The sequence below is a fragment of the Lissotriton helveticus genome, chromosome 12 (genome assembly GCF_964261635.1).
Source record: "Lissotriton helveticus chromosome 12, aLisHel1.1, whole genome shotgun sequence".
NCBI lineage: Eukaryota > Metazoa > Chordata > Amphibia > Caudata > Salamandridae > Lissotriton > Lissotriton helveticus.
This window is the reverse complement of record NC_136073.1, coordinates 657,001,208-657,021,858: the sequence shown is the minus strand read 5'-3', so window position 1 is coordinate 657,021,858 and position 20,651 is coordinate 657,001,208. Positions and strand designations below refer to the sequence as shown.

The window sequence follows — 20,651 nt, the reverse complement described above, 5'->3', positions numbered from 1 at the left end:
ATTTTACGCTTTCCACACCATCCTTCCAATCGATAGGCTGTGAGCCACCACTGTGCTCTGCACATAGCCATGCACTTTAAGTCCCTTTTTCGCATGTACTTTCATTAAACCTGAATATAGAAGTATATATCTGTCTAGGCTAGAGGCACATGAAACAGGACTGGCGTGCCGCTTCAAGTGTACCTGAGAGGAATCTGACTCAGGATTGGCCACCCTCTCAGGGCACCGACTCAGGATTGGCCAACCTCTATGGGGCACCTCTAACGGGCACAAATAATGGGCAAGCCATATGAAAAGCACAGCGTGAGTCTAGGTGCCACCTTGAAAAAGGAGGGCGACGTCTGGCCTCTGACAGCAGGAATATTAAGAGAGGAGAAAACATACTGCCTGCTATCGTGAAATTCCAAGATAGTCACGAAAAGCAATCTCATGCACTGTACAAGCTCTTTCCCATGATGCACCTCTCCTGCACTCTGTCTATGCAAATGAGCAAGCAGAGAGTTCAGGAATAAAACACCTAAGCTCATGTCCCCAAAAAACAGCAGCAGACAACTGGCAGATATTCCCCAATTTCTAATGCTTTTCTTTTAAACACACGATAAACAGCCTCACCTGTGGTAAGGCTTAAAAAAATTGAATAAACTCGTAAATGTTCCTCTCCACGGAAATCTTTAGTAAAAGATGAAAGATTTTTTCGTTTTGAAGAGAAACCAGAGTAAGTTAGAATATGGCTCTCTGGGGGTAAGTGGCACCACATCAAAGACCCTGTCATTGCGATGGTGAGGACCTGAGAGGTATTTTCAGGCTCTAAGAAAGAGGACAAGAACCAGGCCGGTGAGGGAAGCAGGCCCAAATTTCAGAGTCTCTGCTCAAAGCACAGAAAATCAAAAAGGTGGACAGTTCCCATGCGTCTGTCTGGGAATATGCAAATTCTTTTCTGTACACACCTCAGCTCATTAGGAGGCGTTGCGGCTGCTGGGCAAGGGGAACGGGAAGCGTGCATCAGGCTTTAGGTGAAGTGACACTGTAGGACTTTTGTCCCCCAGCGATTTTACGCTTTCCACACCATCCTTCCAATCGATAGGCTGTGAGCCACCACTGTGCTCTGCACATAGCCATGCACTTTAAGTCCCTTTTTCGCACGTACTTTCATTAAACCTGAATATAGAAGTATATATCTGTCTAGGCTAGAGGCACATGAAACAGGACTGGCGTGCCGCTTCAAGTGTACCTGAGAGGAGTCTGACTCAGGATTGGCCACCCTCTCAGGGCACCGACTCAGGATTGGCCAACCTCTATGGGGCACCTCTAACGTGCACAAATAACGGGCAAGCCCTATGAAAAGCACAGCGTGAGTCTAGGTGCCACCTTGAAAAAGGAGGGTGACGTCTGGCCTCTGACAGCAGGAATATTAAGAGAGGAGAAAACATACTGCCTGCTATCGTGAAATTCCAAGATAGTCACGAAAAGCAATCTCATGCACTGCACAAGCTCTTTCCCATGATGCACCTCTCCTGCACTCTGTCGATGCAAATGAGCAAGCAGAGAGTTCAGGAATAAAACACCTAAGCTCATGTCCCCAAAAAACAGCAGCAGACAACTCGCAGATATATTCACCAATTTCTAATGCTTTTCTTTTAAACACACGATAAACAGCCTCACCTGTGGTAAGGCTTAAAAAAATTGAATAAACTCGTAAATGTTCCTCTCCACGGAAATCTTTAGTAAAAGGCGAAAGATTTTTTCGTTTTGAAGAGAAACCAGAGTAAGTTAGAATATAGCTCTCTGGGGGTAAGTGGCACCACATCAAAGACCCCGTCATTGCGAGGGTGAGGACCTGAGAGGTATTTTTAGGCTCTAAGAAAGAGGACAAGAACCAGGCCAGTGAGGGAAGCAGGCTCAATTTTCAGAGTCTCTGCTCAAAGCACAGAACATCAAAAAGGTGGACAGTTCCCATGCGTCTGTCTGGAAATATGCAAATTCTTTTCTGTACACACCTCAGCTCATTAGGAGACGTTGCGGCTGCTGGGCAAGGGGAACGGGAAGCGTGCATCAGGCTTTAGGTGAAGTGACACTGTAGGACTTTTGTCCCCCAGCGATTTTACGCTTTCCACACCATCCTTCCAATCGATAGGCTGTGAGCCACCACTGTGCTCTGCACATAGCCATGCACTTTAAGTCCCTTTTTCGCATGTACTTTCATTAAACCTGAATATAGAAGTATATATCTGTCTAGGCTAGAGGCACATGAAACAGGACTGGCGTGCCGCTTCAAGTGTACCTGAGAGGAATCTGACTCAGGATTGGCCACCCTCTCAGGGCACCGACTCAGGATTGGCCAACCTCTATGGGGCACCTCTAACAGGCACAAATAATGGGCAAGCCCTATGAAAAGCACAGCGTGAGTCTAGGTGCCACCTTGAAAAAGGAGGGCGACGTCTGGCCTCTGACAGCAGGAATATTAAGAGAGGAGAAAACATACTGCCTGCTATCGTGAAATTCCAAGATAGTCACGAAAAGCAATCTCATGCACTGCACAAGCTCTTTCCCATGATGCACCTCTCCTGCACTCTGTCTATGCAAATGAGCAAGCAGAGAGTTCAGGAATAAAACACCTAAGCTCATGTCCCCAAAAAACAGCAGCAGACAACTCGCAGATATTCCCCAATTTCTAATGCTTTTCTTTTAAACACACGATAAACAGCCTCACCTGTGGTAAGGCTTAAAAAAATTGATTAAACTCGTAAATGTTCCTCTCCACGGAAATCTTTAGTAAAAGGCGAAAGCTTTTTTCGTTTTGAAGAGAAACCAGAGTAAGTTAGAATAGGGCTCTCTGGGGGTAAGTGGCACCACATCAAAGACCCCGTCATTGCGAGGGTGAGGACCTGAGAGGTATTTTCAAAATTTAAGAAAGAGGACAAGAACCAGGCCGGTGAGGGAAGCAGGCCCAAATTTCAGAGTCTCTGCTCAAAGCACAGAAAATCAAAAAGGTGGACAGTTCCCATGCGTCTGTCTGGGAATATGCAAATTCTTTTCTGTACACACCTCAGCTCATTAGGAGGCGTTGCGGCTGCTGGGCAAGGGGAACGGGAAGCGTGCATCAGGCTTTAGGTGAAGTGGCACTGTAGGACTTTTGTCCCCCAGCGATTTTACGCTTTCCACACCATCCTTCCAATCGTTAGGCTGTGAGCCACCACTGTGCTCTGCACATAGCCATGCACTTTAAGTCCCTTTTTCGCACGTACTTTCATTAAACCTGAATATAGAAGTATATATCTGTCTAGGCTAGAGGCACATGAAACAGGACTGGCGTGCCGCTTCAAGTGTACCTGAGAGGAATCTGACTCAGGATTGGCCACCCTCTCAGGGCACCGACTCAGGATTGGCCAACCTCTATGGGGCACCTCTAACGGGCACAAATAATGGGCAAGCCCTATGAAAAGCACAGCGTGAGTCTAGGTGCCACCTTGAAAAAGGAGGGTGACGTCTGGCCTCTGACAGCAGGAATATTAAGAGAGGAGAAAACATACTGCCTGCTATCGTGAAATTCCAAGATAGTCACGAAAAGCAATCTCATGCACTGCACAAGCTCTTTCCCATGATGCACCTCTCCTGCACTCTGTCTATGCAAATGAGCAAGCAGAGAGTTCAGGAATAAAACACCTAAGCTCATGTCCCCAAAAAACAGCAGCAGACAACTCGCAGATATTCCCCAATTTCTAATGCTTTTCTTTTAAACACACGATAAACAGCCTCACCTGTGGTAAGGCTTAAAAAAATTGAATAAACTCGTAAATGTTCCTCTCCACGGAAATCTTTAGTAAAAGGCGAAAGATTTTTTCGTTTTGAAGAGAAACCAGAGTAAGTTAGAATATGGCTCTCTGGGGGTAAGTGGCACCACATCAAAGACCCCGTCATTGCGATGGTGAGGACCTGAGAGGTATTTTCAGGCTCTAAGAAAGAGGACAAGAACCAGGCCGGTGAGGGAAGCAGGCCCAAATTTCAGAGTCTCTGCTCAAAGCACAGAAAATCAAAAAGGTGGACAGTTCCCATGCGTCTGTCTGGGAATATGCAAATTCTTTTCTGTACACACCTCAGCTCATTAGGAGGCGTTGCGGCTGCTGGGCAAGGGGAACGGGAAGCGTGCATCAGGCTTTAGGTGAAGTGACACTGTAGGACTTTTGTCCCCCAGCGATTTTACGCTTTCCACACCATCCTTCCAATCGATAGGCTGTGAGCCACCACTGTGCTCTGCACATAGCCATGCACTTTAAGTCCCTTTTTCGCACGTACTTTCATTAAACCTGAATATAGAAGTATATATCTGTCTAGGCTAGAGGCACATGAAACAGGACTGGCGTGCCGCTTCAAGTGTACCTGAGAGGAGTCTGACTCAGGATTGGCCACCCTCTCAGGGCACCGACTCAGGATTGGCCAACCTCTATGGGGCACCTCTAACGGGCACAAATAATGGGCAAGCCCTATGAAAAGCACAGCGTGAGTCTAGGTGCCACCTTGAAAAAGGAGGGTGACGTCTGGCCTCTGACAGCAGGAATATTAAGAGCGGAGAAAACATACTGCCTGCTATCGTGAAATTTCAAGATAGTCACGAAAAGCAATCTCATGCACTGCACAAGCTCTTTCCCATGATGCACCTCTCCTGCACTCTGTCTATGCAAATGAGCAAGCAGAGAGTTCAGGAATAAAACACCTAAGCTCATGTCCCCAAAAAACAGCAGCAGACAACTCGCAGATATTCCCCAATTTCTAATGCTTTTCTTTTAAACACACGATAAACAGCCTCACCTGTGGTAAGGCCTAAAAAAATTGAATAAACTCGTAAATGTTCCTCTCCACGGAAATCTTTAGTAAAAGGCGAAAGATTTTTTCGTTTTGAAGAGAAACCAGAGTAAGATAGAATTTGGCTCTCTGGGGGTAAGTGGCACCACATCAAAGACCCCGTCATTGCGAGGGTGAGGACCTGAGAGGTATTTTCAAAATCTAAGAAAGAGGACAAGGACCAGGCCGGTGAGGGAAGCAGGCCCAAATTTCAGAGTCTCTGCTCAAAGCACAGAAAATCAAAAAGGTGGACAGTTCCCATGCGTCTGTCTGGGAATATGCAAATTCCTTTCTGTACACACCTCAGCTCATTAGGAGGCATTGCGGCTGCTGGGCAAGGGGAACGGGAAGCGTGCATCAGGCTTTAGGTGAAGTGGCCCTGTAGGACTTTTGTCCCCCAGCGATTTTACGCTTTCCACACCATCCTTCCAATCGTTAGGCTGTGAGCCACCACTGTGCTCTGCACATAGCCATGCACTTTAAGTCCCTTTTTCGCACATACTTTCATTAAACCTGAATATAGAAGTATATATCTGTCTAGGCTAGAGGCACATGAAACAGGACTGGCGTGCCGCTTCAAGTGTACCTGAGAGGAATCTGACTCAGGATTGGCCACCCTCTCAGGGCACCGACTCAGGATTGGCCAACCTCTATGGGGCACCTCTAACGTGCACAAATAACGGGCAAGCCCTATGAAAAGCACAGCGTGAGTCTAGGTGCCACCTTGAAAAAGGAGGGTGACGTCTGGCCTCTGACAGCAGGAATATTAAGAGAGGAGAAAACATACTGCCTGCTATCGTGAAATTCCAAGATAGTCACGAAAAGCAATCTCATGCACTGCACAAGCTCTTTCCCATGATGCACCTCTCCTGCACTCTGTCGATGCAAATGAGCAAGCAGAGAGTTCAGGAATAAAACACCTAAGCTCATGTCCCCAAAAAACAGCAGCAGACAACTCGCAGATATATTCACCAATTTCTAATGCTTTTCTTTTAAACACACGATAAACAGCCTCACCTGTGGTAAGGCTTAAAAAAATTGAATAAACTCGTAAATGTTCCTCTCCACGGAAATCTTTAGTAAAAGGCGAAAGATTTTTTCGTTTTGAAGAGAAACCAGAGTAAGTTAGAATATGGCTCTCTGGGGGTAAGTGGCACCACATCAAAGACCCCGTCATTGCGAGGGTGAGGACCTGAGAGGTATTTTTAGGCTCTAAGAAAGAGGACAAGAACCAGGCCAGTGAGGGAAGCAGGCTCAATTTTCAGAGTCTCTGCTCAAAGCACAGAAAATCAAAAAGGTGGACAGTTCCCATGCGTCTGTCTGGAAATATGCAAATTCTTTTCTGTACACACCTCAGCTCATTAGGAGACGTTGCGGCTGCTGGGCAAGGGGAACGGGAAGCGTGCATCAGGCTTTAGGTGAAGTGACACTGTAGGACTTTTGTCCCCCAGCGATTTTACGCTTTCCACACCATCCTTCCAATCGATAGGCTGTGGGCCACCACTGTGCTCTGCACATAGCCATGCACTTTAAGTCCCTTTTTCGCATGTACTTTCATTAAACCTGAATATAGAAGTATATATCTGTCTAGGCTAGAGGCACATGAAACAGGACTGGCGTGCCGCTTCAAGTGTACCTGAGAGGAATCTGACTCAGGATTGGCCACCCTCTCAGGGCACCGACTCAGGATTGGCCAACCTCTATGGGGCACCTCTAACGGGCACAAATAATGGGCAAGCCCTATGAAAAGCACAGCGTGAGTCTAGGTGCCACCTTGAAAAAGGAGGGCGACGTCTGGCCTCTGACAGCAGGAATATTAAGAGAGGAGAAAACATACTGCCTGCTATCGTGAAATTCCAAGATAGTCACGAAAAGCAATCTCATGCACTGTACAAGCTCTTTCCCATGATGCACCTCTCCTGCACTCTGTCTATGCAAATGAGCAAGCAGAGAGTTCAGGAATAAAACACCTAAGCTCATGTCCCCAAAAAACAGCAGCAGACAACTGGCAGATATTCCCCAATTTCTAATGCTTTTCTTTTAAACACACGATAAACAGCCTCACCTGTGGTAAGGCTTAAAAAAATTGAATAAACTCGTAAATGTTCCTCTCCACAGAAATCTTTAGTAAAAGGCGAAAGATTTATTCGTTTTGAAGAGAAACCAGAGTAAGTTAGAATATGGCTCTCTGGGGGTAAGTGGCACCACATCAAAGACCCCGTCATTGCGAGGGTGAGGACCTGAGAGGTATTTTTAGGCTCTAAGAAAGAGGACAAGAACCAGGCCAGTGAGGGAAGCAGGCCCAATTTTCAGAGTCTCTGCTCAAAGCACAGAAAATCAAAAAGGTGGACAGTTCCCATGCGTCTGTCTGGAAATATGCAAATTCTTTTCTGTACACACCTCAGCTCATTAGGAGACGTTGCGGCTGCTGGGCAAGGGGAACGGGAAGCGTGCATCAGGCTTTAGGTGAAGTGACACTGTAGGACTTTTGTCCCCCAGCGATTTTACGCTTTCCACACCATCCTTCCAATCGATAGGCTGTGAGCCACCACTGTGCTCTGCACATAGCCATGCACTTTAAGTCCCTTTTTCGCACGTACTTTCATTAAACCTGAATATAGAAGTATATATCTGTCTAGGCTAGAGGCACATGAAACAGGACTGGCGTGCCGCTTCAAGTGTACCTGAGAGGAATCTGACTCAGGATTGGCCACCCTCTCAGGGCACCGACTCAGGATTGGCCAACCTCTATGGGGCACCTCTAACGGGCACAAATAATGGGCAAGCCCTATGAAAAGCACAGCGTGAGTCTAGGTGCCACCTTGAAAAAGGAGGGCGACGTCTGGCCTCTGACAGCAGGAATATTAAGAGAGGAGAAAACATACTGCCTGCTATCGTGAAATTCCAAGATAGTCACGAAAAGCAATCTCATGCACTGTACAAGCTCTTTCCCATGATGCACCTCTCCTGCACTCTGTCTATGCAAATGAGCAAGCAGAGAGTTCAGGAATAAAACACCTAAGCTCATGTCCCCAAAAAACAGCAGCAGACAACTGGCAGATATTCCCCAATTTCTAATGCTTTTCTTTTAAACACACGATAAACATCCTCACCTGTGGTAAGGCTTAAAAAAATTGAATAAACTCGTAAATGTTCCTCTCCACGGAAATCTTTAGTAAAAGGCGAAAGATTTTTTCGTTTTGAAGAGAAACCAGAGTAAGTTAGAATATGGCTCTCGGGGGGTAAGTGGCACCACATCAAAGACCCCGTCATTGCGAGGGTGAGGACCTGAGAGGTATTTTCAAAATCTAAGAAAGAGGACAAGAACCAGGCCGGTGAGGGAAGCAGGCCCAAATTTCAGAGTCTCTGCTCAAAGCACAGAAAATCAAAAAGGTGGACAGTTCCCATGCGTCTGTCTGGGAATATGCAAATTCTTTTCTGTACACACCTCAGCTCATTAGGAGGCGTTGCGGCTGCTGGGCAAGGGGAACGGGAAGCGTGCATCAGGCTTTAGGTGAAGTGGCACTGTAGGACTTTTGTCCCCCAGCGATTTTACGCTTTCCACACCATCCTTCCAATCGTTAGGCTGTGAGCCACCACTGTGCTCTGCACATAGCCATGCACTTTAAGTCCCTTTTTCGCACGTACTTTCATTAAACCTGAATATAGAAGTATATATCTGTCTAGGCTAGAGGCACATGAAACAGGACTGGCGTGCCGCTTCAAGTGTACCTGAGAGGAATCTGACTCAGGATTGGCCACCCTCTCAGGGCACCGACTCAGGATTGGCCAACCTCTATGGGGTCCCTCTAATGGGCACAAATAATGGGCAAGCCCTATGAAAAGCACAGCGTGAGTCTAGGTGCCACCTTGAAAAAGGAGGGTGACGTCTGGCCTCTGACAGCAGGAATATTAAGAGAGGAGAAAACATACTGCCTGCTATCGTGAAATTCCAAGATAGTCACGAAAAGCAATCTCATGCACTGCACAAGCTCTTTCCCATGATGCACCTCTCCTGCACTCTGTCTATGCAAATGAGCAAGCAGAGAGTTCAGGAATAAAACACCTAAGCTCATGTCCCCAAAAAACAGCAGCAGACAACTCGCAGATATTCCCCAATTTCTAATGCTTTTCTTTTAAACACACGATAAACAGCCTCACCTGTGGTAAGGCTTAAAAAAATTGAATAAACTCGTAAATGTTCCTCTTCACGGAAATCTTTAGTAAAAGGCGAAAGATTTTTTCGTTTTGAAGAGAAACCAGAGTAAGTTAGAATATGGCTCTCTGGGGGTAAGTGGCACCACATCAAAGACCCCGTCATTGCGATGGTGAGGACCTGAGAGGTATTTTCAGGCTCTAAGAAAGAGGACAAGAACCAGGCCGGTGAGGGAAGCAGGCCCAAATTTCAGAGTCTCTGCTCAAAGCACAGAAAATCAAAAAGGTGGACAGTTCCCATGCGTCTGTCTGGGAATATGCAAATTCTTTTCTGTACACACCTCAGCTCATTAGGAGGCGTTGCAGGTGCTGGGCAAGGGGAACGGCAAGCGTGCATCAGGCTTTAGGTGAAGTGACACTGTAGGACTTTTGTCCCCCAGCGATTTTACGCTTTCCACACCATCCTTCCAATCGATAGGCTGTGAGCCACCACTGTGCTCTGCACATAGCCATGCACTTTAAGTCCCTTTTTCGCACGTACTTTCATTAAACCTGAATATAGAAGTATATATCTGTCTAGGCTAGAGGCACATGAAACAGGACTGGCGTGCCGCTTCAAGTGTACCTGAGAGGAGTCTGACTCAGGATTGGCCACCCTCTCAGGGCACCGACTCAGGATTGGCCAACCTCTATGGGGCACCTCTAACGGGCACAAATAATGGGCAAGCCCTATGAAAAGCACAGCGTGAGTCTAGGTGCCACCTTGAAAAAGGAGGGTGACGTCTGGCCTCTGACAGCAGGAATATTAAGAGCGGAGAAAACATACTGCCTGCTATCGTGAAATTTCAAGATAGTCACGAAAAGCAATCTCATGCACTGCACAAGCTCTTTCCCATGATGCACCTCTCCTGCACTCTGTCTATGCAAATGAGCAAGCAGAGAGTTCAGGAATAAAACACCTAAGCTCATGTCCCCAAAAAACAGCAGCAGACAACTCGCAGATATTCCCCAATTTCTAATGCTTTTCTTTTAAACACACAATAAACAGCCTCACCTGTGGTAAGGCTTAAAAAAATTGAATAAACTCGTAAATGTTCCTTTCCACGGAAATCTTTAGTAAAAGGCGAAAGATTTTTTCGTTTTGAAGAGAAACCAGAGTAAGATAGAATATGGCTCTCTGGGGGTAAGTGGCACCACATCAAAGACCCCGTCATTGCGAGGGTGAGGACCTGAGAGGTATTTTCAAAATCTAAGAAAGAGGACAAGGACCAGGCCGGTGAGGGAAGCAGGCCCAAATTTCAGAGTCTCTGCTCAAAGCACAGAAAATCAAAAAGGTGGACAGTTCCCATGCGTCTGTCTGGGAATATGCAAATTCCTTTCTGTACACACCTCAGCTCATTAGGAGGCATTGCGGCTGCTGGGCAAGGGGAACGGGAAGCGTGCATCAGGCTTTAGGTGAAGTGGCCCTGTAGGACTTTTGTCCCCCAGCGATTTTACGCTTTCCACACCATCCTTCCAATCGTTAGGCTGTGAGCCACCACTGTGCTCTGCACATAGCCATGCACTTTAAGTCCCTTTTTCGCACATACTTTCATTAAACCTGAATATAGAAGTATATATCTGTCTAGGCTAGAGGCACATGAAACAGGACTGGCGTGCCGCTTCAAGTGTACCTGAGAGGAATCTGACTCAGGATTGGCCACCCTCTCAGGGCACCGACTCAGGATTGGCCAACCTCTATGGGGCACCTCTAACGTGCACAAATAACGGGCAAGCCCTATGAAAAGCACAGCGTGAGTCTAGGTGCCACCTTGAAAAAGGAGGGTGACGTCTGGCCTCTGACAGCAGGAATATTAAGAGATGAGAAAACATACTGCCTGCTATCGTGAAATTCCAAGATAGTCACGAAAAGCAATCTCATGCACTGCACAAGCTCTTTCCCATGATGCACCTCTCCTGCACTCTGTTGATGCAAATGAGCAAGCAGAGAGTTCAGGAATAAAACACCTAAGCTCATGTCCCCAAAAAACAGCAGCAGACAACTCGCAGATATATTCACCAATTTCTAATGCTTTTCTTTTAAACACACGATAAACAGCCTCACCTGTGGTAAGGCTTAAAAAAATTGAATAAACTCGTAAATGTTCCTCTCCACGGAAATCTTTAGTAAAAGGCAAAAGATTTTTTCGTTTTGAAGAGAAACCAGAGTAAGTTAGAATATGGCTCTCTGGGGGTAAGTGGCACCACATCAAAGACCCCGTCATTGCGAGGGTGAGGACCTGAGAGGTATTTTTAGGCTCTAAGAAAGAGGACAAGAACCAGGCCAGTGAGGGAAGCAGGCCCAATTTTCAGAGTCTCTGCTCAAAGCACAGAAAATCAAAAAGGTGGACAGTTCCCATGCGTCTGTCTGGAAATATGCAAATTCTTTTCTGTACACACCTCAGCTCATTAGGAGACGTTGCGGCTGCTGGGCAAGGGGAACGGGAAGCGTGCATCAGGCTTTAGGTGAAGTGACACTGTAGGACTTTTGTCCCCCAGCGATTTTTCGCTTTCCACACCATCCTTCCAATCGATAGGCTGTGAGCCACCACTGTGCTCTGCACATAGCCATGCACTTTAAGTCCCTTTTTCGCATGTACTTTCATTAAACCTGAATATAGAAGTATATATCTGTCTAGGCTAGAGGCACATGAAACAGGACTGGCGTGCCGCTTCAAGTGTACCTGAGAGGAGTCTGACTCAGGATTGGCCACCCTCTCAGGGCACCGACTCAGGATTGGCCAACCTCTATGGGGCACCTCTAACGTGCACAAATAACGGGCAAGCCCTATGAAAAGCACAGCGTGAGTCTAGGTGCCACCTTGAAAAAGGAGGGTGACGTCTGGCCTCTGACAGCAGGAATATTAAGAGAGGAGAAAACATACTGCCTGCTATCGTGAAATTCCAAGATAGTCACGAAAAGCAATCTCATGCACTGCACAAGCTCTTTCCCATGATGCACCTCTCCTGCACTCTGTCGATGCAAATGAGCAAGCAGAGAGTTCAGGAATAAAACACCTAAGCTCATGTCCCCAAAAAACAGCAGCAGACAACTCGCAGATATATTCACCAATTTCTAATGCTTTTCTTTTAAACACACGATAAACAGCCTCACCTGTGGTAAGGCTTAAAAAAATTGAATAAACTCGTAAATGTTCCTCTCCACGGAAATCTTTAGTAAAAGGCGAAAGATTTTTTCGTTTTGAAGAGAAACCAGAGTAAGTTAGAATATAGCTCTCTGGGGGTAAGTGGCACCACATCAAAGACCCCGTCATTGCGAGGGTGAGGACCTGAGAGGTATTTTTAGGCTCTAAGAAAGAGGACAAGAACCAGGCCAGTGAGGGAAGCAGGCTCAATTTTCAGAGTCTCTGCTCAAAGCACAGAAAATCAAAAAGGTGGACAGTTCCCATGCGTCTGTCTGGAAATATGCAAATTCTTTTCTGTACACACCTCAGCTCATTAGGAGACGTTGCGGCTGCTGGGCAAGGGGAACGGGAAGCGTGCATCAGGCTTTAGGTGAAGTGACACTGTAGGACTTTTGTCCCCCAGCGATTTTACGCTTTCCACACCATCCTTCCAATCGATAGGCTGTGAGCCACCACTGTGCTCTGCACATAGCCATGCACTTTAAGTCCCTTTTTCGCATGTACTTTCATTAAACCTGAATATAGAAGTATATATCTGTCTAGGCTAGAGGCACATGAAACAGGACTGGCGTGCCGCTTCAAGTGTACCTGAGAGGAATCTGACTAAGGATTGGCCACCCTCTCAGGGCACCGACTCAGGATTGGCCAACCTCTATGGGGCACCTCTAACAGGCACAAATAATGGGCAAGCCCTATGAAAAGCACAGCGTGAGTCTAGGTGCCACCTTGAAAAAGGAGGGCGACGTCTGGCCTCTGACAGCAGGAATATTAAGAGAGGAGAAAACATACTGCCTGCTATCGTGAAATTCCAAGATAGTCACGAAAAGCAATCTCATGCACTGCACAAGCTCTTTCCCATGATGCACCTCTCCTGCACTCTGTCTATGCAAATGAGCAAGCAGAGAGTTCAGGAATAAAACACCTAAGCTCATGTCCCCAAAAAACAGCAGCAGACAACTCGCAGATATTCCCCAATTTCTAATGCTTTTCTTTTAAACACACGATAAACAGCCTCACCTGTGGTAAGGCTTAAAAAAATTGATTAAACTCGTAAATCTTCCTCTCCACGGAAATCTTTAGTAAAAGGCGAAAGCTTTTTTCGTTTTGAAGAGAAACCAGAGTAAGTTAGAATATGGCTCTCTGGGGGTAAGTGGCACCACATCAAAGACCCCGTCATTGCGAGGGTGAGGACCTGAGAGGTATTTTCAAAATTTAAGAAAGAGGACAAGAACCAGGCCGGTGAGGGAAGCAGGCCCAAATTTCAGAGTCTCTGCTCAAAGCACAGAAAATCAAAAAGGTGGACAGTTCCCATGCGTCTGTCTGGGAATATGCAAATTCTTTTCTGTACACACCTCAGCTCATTAGGAGGCGTTGCGGCTGCTGGGCAAGGGGAACGGGAAGCGTGCATCAGGCTTTAGGTGAAGTGGCACTGTAGGACTTTTGTCCCCCAGCGATTTTACGCTTTCCACACCATCCTTCCAATCGTTAGGCTGTGAGCCACCACTGTGCTCTGCACATAGCCATGCACTTTAAGTCCCTTTTTCGCACGTACTTTCATTAAACCTGAATATAGAAGTATATATCTGTCTAGGCTAGAGGCACATGAAACAGGACTGGCGTGCCGCTTCAAGTGTACCTGAGAGGAATCTGACTCAGGATTGGCCACCCTCTCAGGGCACCGACTCAGGATTGGCCAACCTCTATGGGGCACCTCTAACGGGCACAAATAATGGGCAAGCCCTATGAAAAGCACAGCGTGAGTCTAGGTGCCACCTTGAAAAAGGAGGGTGACGTCTGGCCTCTGACAGCAGGAATATTAAGAGAGGAGAAAACATACTGCCTGCTATCGTGAAATTCCAAGATAGTCACGAAAAGCAATCTCATGCACTGCACAAGCTCTTTCCCATGATGCACCTCTCCTGCACTCTGTCTATGCAAATGAGCAAGCAGAGAGTTCAGGAATAAAACACCTAAGCTCATGTCCCCAAAAAACAGCAGCAGACAACTCGCAGATATTCCCCAATTTCTAATGCTTTTCTTTTAAACACACGATAAACAGCCTCACCTGTGGTAAGGCTTAAAAAAATTGAATAAACTCGTAAATGTTCCTCTCCACGGAAATCTTTAGTAAAAGGCGAAAGATTTTTTCGTTTTGAAGAGAAACCAGAGTAAGTTAGAATATGGCTCTCTGGGGGTAAGTGGCACCACATCAAAGACCCCGTCATTGCGATGGTGAGGACCTGAGAGGTATTTTCAGGCTCTAAGAAAGAGGACAAGAACCAGGCCGGTGAGGGAAGCAGGCCCAAATTTCAGAGTCTCTGCTCAAAGCACAGAAAATCAAAAAGGTGGACAGTTCCCATGCGTCTGTCTGGGAATATGCAAATTCTTTTCTGTACACACCTCAGCTCATTAGGAGGCGTTGCGGCTGCTGGGCAAGGGGAACGGGAAGCGTGCATCAGGCTTTAGGTGAAGTGACACTGTAGGACTTTTGTCCCCCAGCGATTTTACGCTTTCCACACCATCCTTCCAATCGATAGGCTGTGAGCCACCACTGTGCTCTGCACATAGCCATGCACTTTAAGTCCCTTTTTCGCACGTACTTTCATTAAACCTGAATATAGAAGTATATATCTGTCTAGGCTAGAGGCACATGAAACAGGACTGGCGTGCCGCTTCAAGTGTACCTGAGAGGAGTCTGACTCAGGATTGGCCACCCTCTCAGGGCACCGACTCAGGATTGGCCAACCTCTATGGGGCACCTCTAACGGGCACAAATAATGGGCAAGCCCTATGAAAAGCACAGCGTGAGTCTAGGTGCCACCTTGAAAAAGGAGGGTGACGTCTGGCCTCTGACAGCAGGAATATTAAGAGCGGAGAAAACATACTGCCTGCTATCGTGAAATTTCAAGATAGTCACGAAAAGCAATCTCATGCACTGCACAAGCTCTTTCCCATGATGCACCTCTCCTGCACTCTGTCTATGCAAATGAGCAAGCAGAGAGTTCAGGAATAAAACACCTAAGCTCATGTCCCCAAAAAACAGCAGCAGACAACTCGCAGATATTCCCCAATTTCTAATGCTTTTCTTTTAAACACACGATAAACAGCCTCACCTGTGGTAAGGCCTAAAAAAATTGAATAAACTCGTAAATGTTCCTCTCCACGGAAATCTTTAGTAAAAGGCGAAAGATTTTTTCGTTTTGAAGAGAAACCAGAGTAAGATAGAATTTGGCTCTCTGGGGGTAAGTGGCACCACATCAAAGACCCCGTCATTGCGAGGGTGAGGACCTGAGAGGTATTTTCAAAATCTAAGAAAGAGGACAAGGACCAGGCCGGTGAGGGAAGCAGGCCCAAATTTCAGAGTCTCTGCTCAAAGCACAGAAAATCAAAAAGGTGGACAGTTCCCATGCGTCTGTCTGGGAATATGCAAATTCCTTTCTGTACACACCTCAGCTCATTAGGAGGCATTGCGGCTGCTGGGCAAGGGGAACGGGAAGCGTGCATCAGGCTTTAGGTGAAGTGGCCCTGTAGGACTTTTGTCCCCCAGCGATTTTACGCTTTCCACACCATCCTTCCAATCGTTAGGCTGTGAGCCACCACTGTGCTCTGCACATAGCCATGCACTTTAAGTCCCTTTTTCGCACATACTTTCATTAAACCTGAATATAGAAGTATATATCTGTCTAGGCTAGAGGCACATGAAACAGGACTGGCGTGCCGCTTCAAGTGTACCTGAGAGGAATCTGACTCAGGATTGGCCACCCTCTCAGGGCACCGACTCAGGATTGGCCAACCTCTATGGGGCACCTCTAACGTGCACAAATAACGGGCAAGCCCTATGAAAAGCACAGCGTGAGTCTAGGTGCCACCTTGAAAAAGGAGGGTGACGTCTGGCCTCTGACAGCAGGAATATTAAGAGAGGAGAAAACATACTGCCTGCTATCGTGAAATTCCAAGATAGTCACGAAAAGCAATCTCATGCACTGCACAAGCTCTTTCCCATGATGCACCTCTCCTGCACTCTGTCGATGCAAATGAGCAAGCAGAGAGTTCAGGAATAAAACACCTAAGCTCATGTCCCCAAAAAACAGCAGCAGACAACTCGCAGATATATTCACCAATTTCTAATGCTTTTCTTTTAAACACACGATAAACAGCCTCACCTGTGGTAAGGCTTAAAAAAATTGAATAAACTCGTAAATGTTCCTCTCCACGGAAATCTTTAGTAAAAGGCGAAAGATTTTTTCGTTTTGAAGAGAAACCAGAGTAAGTTAGAATATGGCTCTCTGGGGGTAAGTGGCACCACATCAAAGACCCCGTCATTGCGAGGGTGAGTACCTGAGAGGTATTTTTAGGCTCTAAGAAAGAGGACAAGAACCAGGCCAGTGAGGGAAGCAGGCTCAATTTTCAGAGTCTCTGCTCAAAGCACAGAAAATCAAAAAGGTGGACAGTTCCCATGCGTCTGTCTGGAAATATGCAAATTCTTTTCTGTACACACCTCAGCTCATTAGGAGACGTTGCGGCTGCTGGGCAAGGGGAACGGGAAGCGTGCATCAGGCTTTAGGTGAAGTGACACTGTAGGACTTTTGTCCCCCAGCGATTTTACGCTTTCCACACCATCCTTCCAATCGATAGGCTGTGGGCCACCACTGTGCTCTGCACATAGCCATGCACTTTAAGTCCCTTTTTCGCATGTACTTTCATTAAACCTGAATATAGAAGTATATATCTGTCTAGGCTAGAGGCACATGAAACAGGACTGGCGTGCCGCTTCAAGTGTACCTGAGAGGAATCTGACTCAGGATTGGCCACCCTCTCAGGGCACCGACTCAGGATTGGCCAACCTCTATGGGGCACCTCTAACGGGCACAAATAATGGGCAAGCCCTATGAAAAGCACAGCGTGAGTCTAGGTGCCACCTTGAAAAAGGAGGGCGACGTCTGGCCTCTGACAGCAGGAATATTAAGAGAGGAGAAAACATACTGCCTGCTATCGTGAAATTCCAAGATAGTCACGAAAAGCAATCTCATGCACTGTACAAGCTCTTTCCCATGATGCACCTCTCCTGCACTCTGTCTATGCAAATGAGCAAGCAGAGAGTTCAGGAATAAAACACCTAAGCTCATGTCCCCAAAAAACAGCAGCAGACAACTGGCAGATATTCCCCAATTTCTAATGCTTTTCTTTTAAACACACGATAAACAGCCTCACCTGTGGTAAGGCTTAAAAAAATTGAATAAACTCGTAAATGTTCCTCTCCACAGAAATCTTTAGTAAAAGGCGAAAGATTTATTCGTTTTGAAGAGAAACCAGAGTAAGTTAGAATATGGCTCTCTGGGGGTAAGTGGCACCACATCAAAGACCCCGTCATTGCGAGGGTGAGGACCTGAGAGGTATTTTTAGGCTCTAAGAAAGAGGACAAGAACCAGGCCAGTGAGGGAAGCAGGCCCAATTTTCAGAGTCTCTGCTCAAAGCACAGAAAATCAAAAAGGTGGACAGTTCCCATGCGTCTGTCTGGAAATATGCAAATTCTTTTCTGTACACACCTCAGCTCATTAGGAGACGTTGCGGCTGCTGGGCAAGGGGAACGGGAAGCGTGCATCAGGCTTTAGGTGAAGTGACACTGTAGGACTTTTGTCCCCCAGCGATTTTACGCTTTCCACACCATCCTTCCAATCGATAGGCTGTGAGCCACCACTGTGCTCTGCACATAGCCATGCACTTTAAGTCCCTTTTTCGCACGTACTTTCATTAAACCTGAATATAGAAGTATATATCTGTCTAGGCTAGAGGCACATGAAACAGGACTGGCGTGCCGCTTCAAGTGTACCTGAGAGGAATCTGACTCAGGATTGGCCACCCTCTCAGGGCACCGACTCAGGATTGGCCAACCTCTATGGGGCACCTCTAACGGGCACAAATAATGGGCAAGCCCTATGAAAAGCACAGCGTGAGTCTAGGTGCCACCTTGAAAAAGGAGGGCGACGTCTGGCCTCTGACAGCAGGAATATTAAGAGAGGAGAAAACATACTGCCTGCTATCGTGAAATTCCAAGATAGTCACGAAAAGCAATCTCATGCACTGTACAAGCTCTTTCCCATGATGCACCTCTCCTGCACTCTGTCTATGCAAATGAGCAAGCAGAGAGTTCAGGAATAAAACACCTAAGCTCATGTCCCCAAAAAACAGCAGCAGATAACTGGCAGATATTCCCCAATTTCTAATGCTTTTCTTTTAAACACACGATAAACATCCTCACCTGTGGTAAGGCTTAAAAAAATTGAATAAACTCGTAAATGTTCCTCTCCACGGAAATCTTTAGTAAAAGGCGAAAGATTTTTTCGTTTTGAAGAGAAACCAGAGTAAGTTAGAATATGGCTCTCGGGGGGTAAGTGGCACCACATCAAAGACCCCGTCATTGCGAGGGTGAGGACCTGAGAGGTATTTTCAAAATCTAAGAAAGAGGACAAGAACCAGGCCGGTGAGGGAAGCAGGCCCAAATTTCAGAGTCTCTGCTCAAAGCACAGAAAATCAAAAAGGTGGACAGTTCCCATGCGTCTGTCTGGGAATATGCAAATTCTTTTCTGTACACACCTCAGCTCATTAGGAGGCGTTGCGGCTGCTGGGCAAGGGGAACGGGAAGCGTGCATCAGGCTTTAGGTGAAGTGGCACTGTAGGACTTTTGTCCCCCAGCGATTTTACGCTTTCCACACCATCCTTCCAATCGTTAGGCTGTGAGCCACCACTGTGCTCTGCACATAGCCATGCACTTTAAGTCCCTTTTTCGCACGTACTTTCATTAAACCTGAATATAGAAGTATATATCTGTCTAGGCTAGAGGCACATGAAACAGGACTGGCGTGCCGCTTCAAGTGTACCTGAGAGGAATCTGACTCAGGATTGGCCACCCTCTCAGGGCACCGACTCAGGATTGGCCAACCTCTATGGGGTCCCTCTAATGGGCACAAATAATGGGCAAGCCCTATGAAAAGCACAGCGTGAGTCTAGGTGCCACCTTGAAAAAGGAGGGTGACGTCTGGCCTCTGACAGCAGGAATATTAAGAGAGGAGAAAACATACTGCCTGCTATCGTGAAATTCCAAGATAGTCACGAAAAGCAATCTCATGCACTGCACAAGCTCTTTCCCATGATGCACCTCTCCTGCACTCTGTCTATGCAAATGAGCAAGCAGAGAGTTCAGGAATAAAACACCTAAGCTCATGTCCCCAAAAAACAGCAGCAGGCAACTCGCAGATATTCCCCAATTTCTAATGCTTTTCTTTTAAACACACGATAAACAGCCTCACCTGTGGTAAGGCTTAAAAAAATTGAATAAACTCGTAAATGTTCCTCTTCACGGAAATCTTTAGTAAAAGGCGAAAGATTTTTTCGTTTTGAAGAGAAACCAGAGTAAGTTAGAATATGGCTCTCTGGGGGTAAGTGGCACCACATCAAAGACCCCGTCATTGCGATGGTGAGGACCTGAGAGGTATTTTCAGGCTCTAAGAAAGAGGACAAGAACCAGGCCGGTGAGGGAAGCAGGCCCAAATTTCAGAGTCTCTGCTCAAAGCACAGAAAATCAAAAAGGTGGACAGTTCCCATGCGTCTGTCTGGGAATATGCAAATTCTTTTCTGTACACACCTCAGCTCATTAGGAGGCGTTGCAGGTGCTGGGCAAGGGGAACGGCAAGCGTGCATCAGGCTTTAGGTGAAGTGACACTGTAGGACTTTTGTCCCCCAGCGATTTTACGCTTTCCACACCATCCTTCCAATCGATAGGCTGTGAGCCACCACTGTGCTCTGCACATAGCCATGCACTTTAAGTCCCTTTTTCGCACGTACTTTCATTAAACCTGAATATAGAAGTATATATCTGTCTAGGCTAGAGGCACATGAAACAGGACTGGCGTGCCGCTTCAAGTGTACCTGAGAGGAGTCTGACTCAGGATTGGCCACCCTCTCAGGGCACCGACTCAGGATTGGCCAACCTCTATGGGGCACCTCTAACGGGCACAAATAATGGGCAAGCCCTATGAAAAGCACAGCGTGAGTCTAGGTGCCACCTTGAAAAAGGAGGGTGACGTCTGGCCTCTGACAGCAGGAATATTAAGAGCGGAGAAAACATACTGCCTGCTATCGTGAAATTTCAAGATAGTCACGAAAAGCAATCTCATGCACTGCACAAGCTCTTTCCCATGATGCACCTCTCCTGCACTCTGTCTATGCAAATGAGCAAGCAGAGAGTTCAGGAATAAAACACCTAAGCTCATGTCCCCAAAAAACAGCAGCAGACAACTCGCAGATATTCCCCAATTTCTAATGCTTTTCTTTTAAACACACAATAAACAGCCTCACCTGTGGTAAGGCTTAAAAAAATTGAATAAACTCGTAAATGTTCCTTTCCACGGAAATCTTTAGTAAAAGGCGAAAGATTTTTTCGTTTTGAAGAGAAACCAGAGTAAGATAGAATAT

At 46.6% G+C, this 20,651-nt stretch overlaps 20 non-coding genes across 20 annotated transcripts; all 20 read right to left on the bottom strand.

The window, feature by feature from the left end:
- Nucleotides 1–604: 604 nt before the first annotated feature.
- Nucleotides 605–719, bottom strand: LOC144800951 (U5 spliceosomal RNA). Its single transcript, XR_013604829.1, has one exon. It is a non-coding gene; the product is annotated as a U5 spliceosomal RNA (small nuclear RNA).
- A 935-nt stretch (nt 720–1,654) lies between these two features.
- On the bottom strand, nt 1,655–1,769 carry LOC144801350 (U5 spliceosomal RNA). The gene has a single exon (XR_013605160.1). It is a non-coding gene; the product is annotated as a U5 spliceosomal RNA (small nuclear RNA).
- A 933-nt stretch (nt 1,770–2,702) lies between these two features.
- On the bottom strand, nt 2,703–2,817 carry LOC144800835 (U5 spliceosomal RNA). The gene has a single exon (XR_013604719.1). It is a non-coding gene; the product is annotated as a U5 spliceosomal RNA (small nuclear RNA).
- A 933-nt stretch (nt 2,818–3,750) lies between these two features.
- Nucleotides 3,751–3,865, bottom strand: LOC144801349 (U5 spliceosomal RNA). Its single transcript, XR_013605159.1, has one exon. It is a non-coding gene; the product is annotated as a U5 spliceosomal RNA (small nuclear RNA).
- A 933-nt stretch (nt 3,866–4,798) lies between these two features.
- On the bottom strand, nt 4,799–4,913 carry LOC144800362 (U5 spliceosomal RNA). Its single transcript, XR_013604271.1, has one exon. It is a non-coding gene; the product is annotated as a U5 spliceosomal RNA (small nuclear RNA).
- Nucleotides 4,914–5,848: 935 nt separating this feature from the next.
- LOC144801348 (U5 spliceosomal RNA) lies at nt 5,849–5,963 on the bottom strand. Its single transcript, XR_013605158.1, has one exon. It is a non-coding gene; the product is annotated as a U5 spliceosomal RNA (small nuclear RNA).
- A 933-nt stretch (nt 5,964–6,896) lies between these two features.
- On the bottom strand, nt 6,897–7,011 carry LOC144800505 (U5 spliceosomal RNA). The gene has a single exon (XR_013604401.1). It is a non-coding gene; the product is annotated as a U5 spliceosomal RNA (small nuclear RNA).
- Nucleotides 7,012–7,944: 933 nt separating this feature from the next.
- Nucleotides 7,945–8,059, bottom strand: LOC144800464 (U5 spliceosomal RNA). The gene has a single exon (XR_013604365.1). It is a non-coding gene; the product is annotated as a U5 spliceosomal RNA (small nuclear RNA).
- Nucleotides 8,060–8,992: 933 nt separating this feature from the next.
- LOC144800987 (U5 spliceosomal RNA) lies at nt 8,993–9,107 on the bottom strand. The gene has a single exon (XR_013604865.1). It is a non-coding gene; the product is annotated as a U5 spliceosomal RNA (small nuclear RNA).
- Nucleotides 9,108–10,040: 933 nt separating this feature from the next.
- On the bottom strand, nt 10,041–10,155 carry LOC144800557 (U5 spliceosomal RNA). Its single transcript, XR_013604452.1, has one exon. It is a non-coding gene; the product is annotated as a U5 spliceosomal RNA (small nuclear RNA).
- A 935-nt stretch (nt 10,156–11,090) lies between these two features.
- On the bottom strand, nt 11,091–11,205 carry LOC144800311 (U5 spliceosomal RNA). The gene has a single exon (XR_013604222.1). It is a non-coding gene; the product is annotated as a U5 spliceosomal RNA (small nuclear RNA).
- Nucleotides 11,206–12,140: 935 nt separating this feature from the next.
- Nucleotides 12,141–12,255, bottom strand: LOC144801347 (U5 spliceosomal RNA). The gene has a single exon (XR_013605157.1). It is a non-coding gene; the product is annotated as a U5 spliceosomal RNA (small nuclear RNA).
- A 933-nt stretch (nt 12,256–13,188) lies between these two features.
- Nucleotides 13,189–13,303, bottom strand: LOC144800970 (U5 spliceosomal RNA). Its single transcript, XR_013604848.1, has one exon. It is a non-coding gene; the product is annotated as a U5 spliceosomal RNA (small nuclear RNA).
- Nucleotides 13,304–14,236: 933 nt separating this feature from the next.
- On the bottom strand, nt 14,237–14,351 carry LOC144801346 (U5 spliceosomal RNA). The gene has a single exon (XR_013605156.1). It is a non-coding gene; the product is annotated as a U5 spliceosomal RNA (small nuclear RNA).
- A 933-nt stretch (nt 14,352–15,284) lies between these two features.
- LOC144800361 (U5 spliceosomal RNA) lies at nt 15,285–15,399 on the bottom strand. Its single transcript, XR_013604270.1, has one exon. It is a non-coding gene; the product is annotated as a U5 spliceosomal RNA (small nuclear RNA).
- A 935-nt stretch (nt 15,400–16,334) lies between these two features.
- Nucleotides 16,335–16,449, bottom strand: LOC144801345 (U5 spliceosomal RNA). Its single transcript, XR_013605155.1, has one exon. It is a non-coding gene; the product is annotated as a U5 spliceosomal RNA (small nuclear RNA).
- Nucleotides 16,450–17,382: 933 nt separating this feature from the next.
- LOC144800504 (U5 spliceosomal RNA) lies at nt 17,383–17,497 on the bottom strand. Its single transcript, XR_013604400.1, has one exon. It is a non-coding gene; the product is annotated as a U5 spliceosomal RNA (small nuclear RNA).
- A 933-nt stretch (nt 17,498–18,430) lies between these two features.
- LOC144800463 (U5 spliceosomal RNA) lies at nt 18,431–18,545 on the bottom strand. The gene has a single exon (XR_013604364.1). It is a non-coding gene; the product is annotated as a U5 spliceosomal RNA (small nuclear RNA).
- Nucleotides 18,546–19,478: 933 nt separating this feature from the next.
- LOC144800976 (U5 spliceosomal RNA) lies at nt 19,479–19,593 on the bottom strand. Its single transcript, XR_013604854.1, has one exon. It is a non-coding gene; the product is annotated as a U5 spliceosomal RNA (small nuclear RNA).
- A 933-nt stretch (nt 19,594–20,526) lies between these two features.
- On the bottom strand, nt 20,527–20,641 carry LOC144800556 (U5 spliceosomal RNA). The gene has a single exon (XR_013604451.1). It is a non-coding gene; the product is annotated as a U5 spliceosomal RNA (small nuclear RNA).
- Nucleotides 20,642–20,651: the final 10 nt, after the last annotated feature.